This window comes from Triticum aestivum, chromosome 5A, assembly GCF_018294505.1.
Source record: "Triticum aestivum cultivar Chinese Spring chromosome 5A, IWGSC CS RefSeq v2.1, whole genome shotgun sequence".
NCBI lineage: Eukaryota > Viridiplantae > Streptophyta > Magnoliopsida > Poales > Poaceae > Triticum > Triticum aestivum.
In genome coordinates this window covers 709,804,084-709,805,900 of record NC_057806.1, presented here as the reverse complement: position 1 = coordinate 709,805,900, position 1,817 = coordinate 709,804,084, and positions in this window count along the sequence as shown.

Genomic DNA, 1,817 nt, shown 5'->3' with positions numbered 1-1,817 from the left:
GCAGTCGCCGCCGCCTGCAGCAGCAGCAGGCCCAGGACACCGGGGGGCGCCGCACTATCAGCAGGCTTTCCCCGCTGGCCACCAGACGTTCATCGGCGCGCCCTTCCAGCCGACTTGTGCCGGCTACGGCTCCCTCCTTGCTCCGCCGCCTCTCGGTGGTTATGGCCCGCCTGTCCCGGTGCCGCCTTACGAGGGCCTTCCGCTGCCGCCGGTACCTGTGCCATGGGACCCCACCCTCCTCGCCGCCCAGCACTATGCGCCGTCGCCGAGTAGCTCTATCGGTGGAGGCGACTGGTACATGGACTCAGGTGCTACTGCGCACATGGCAGCTCATCCCGGTAACCTAACCTCCTCCACTCCCGTTCACACACCCACTCGTATCACCGTCGGCAACGACTCCTCTTTACCTATTAGTCATATCGGTAGCACTTTCTTTCCCTCCACTTCCACACCCATCACTATGTCTAATGTTCTTGTTTCATCCGATTTAGTCACGAACCTAGTTTCCATTCGTCGTCTTACTCGTGAAAACCCACTTACTGTTGAATTTGACAGTGTTGGCTTTTCTGTGAAAGACGCCCGTACCCGAATGGTCCTTCACCGATGTGACAGTCCCGATGAGCTCTACCCCGTGCACGCTGGAGCCTCCACATCCACACCCGTCGCCCTTGCCGCCGGCGTTGACCTTTGGCACGCTCGCTTGGGTCACCCCAACCACACTGTCTTACGTCAAATTCTTAGGAGTTTCTCTTTCTCATGTGATAAGCTCGACGAGCACTCTTGTGAGGCTTGTCTCTTAGGCAAGCACGTTCGTCTTCCTTTTAGTGCGTCTTCTTCAGTTTCCACTTTTCCGTTTCAATTACTTCATAGTGATGTTTGGACATCTCCTGTTGCGAGTAACACGGGCTATCTATACTACTTGGTGATTTTAGATGATTATTCTCATTATGTGTGGACTTTTCCCCTTCGTCGCAAATCTGATGCCTTAGCCACACTCACCGCCTTTTATTCCTATGTCACCACCCAGTTCGGTCACCCCATACTCGCACTCCAAACTGATAACGGAAAAGAGTTTGACAACGTCGCTTTTTGCACACTTCTCGCCTCTCACGGCACCACCTTCCGTCTGACTTGCCCCTACACTTCCCAGCAGAACGGCCGCGCCGAGCGCATTCTCCGCACTCTTAATGACTGCGTTCGCACGTTACTCTTTCACTCTAACGTGCCCGCTCGGTTTTGGCCCGATGCCCTCGCTACCGCAACTCTCTTAGTTAACATTCGTCCGTGTCGCCCTCGGTGGAACTACGCCCCTCACCACCTTCTCTTCGGCACACCACCGTCCTATGATGGTCTCCACATCTTCGGGTGTCTCTGTTATCCTAGCACCGCGTCCACCACGCCACACAAGCTCGCACCACGATCCGCCCCATGCATCTTCCTTGGCTACCCTCCTAACACCAAAGGTTACCGGTGCTATGATCCTGTCACTCATCGTGTGTACACCTCGGGGCATGTGTACTTTGTCGAGACGGTGTTCCTTTCTTTCAGGTTCCTCCAGCTTCGGCCCCTTCTGCGCCGGCCCCCACGCCCCCTTCATGGAGCGATGCGCGGCGGCAGCCCCCCCGGCACGGCGCCCTCTGCCGCCACCACCTGGCTTCGTGACTCCCTCCCCCGAGGTCGAGTCTGAGCGGGCCCCCGGGTCCCCGTCTCCCTATACGAGGTTGAGCCCGGCACCCCGCCCGCCCACCCTGCAACGGGCTCGACGTCACCCTCATCCGTCGCCTCTTCCGCCGCCGGCTCGACCGACGGTGTTGCCG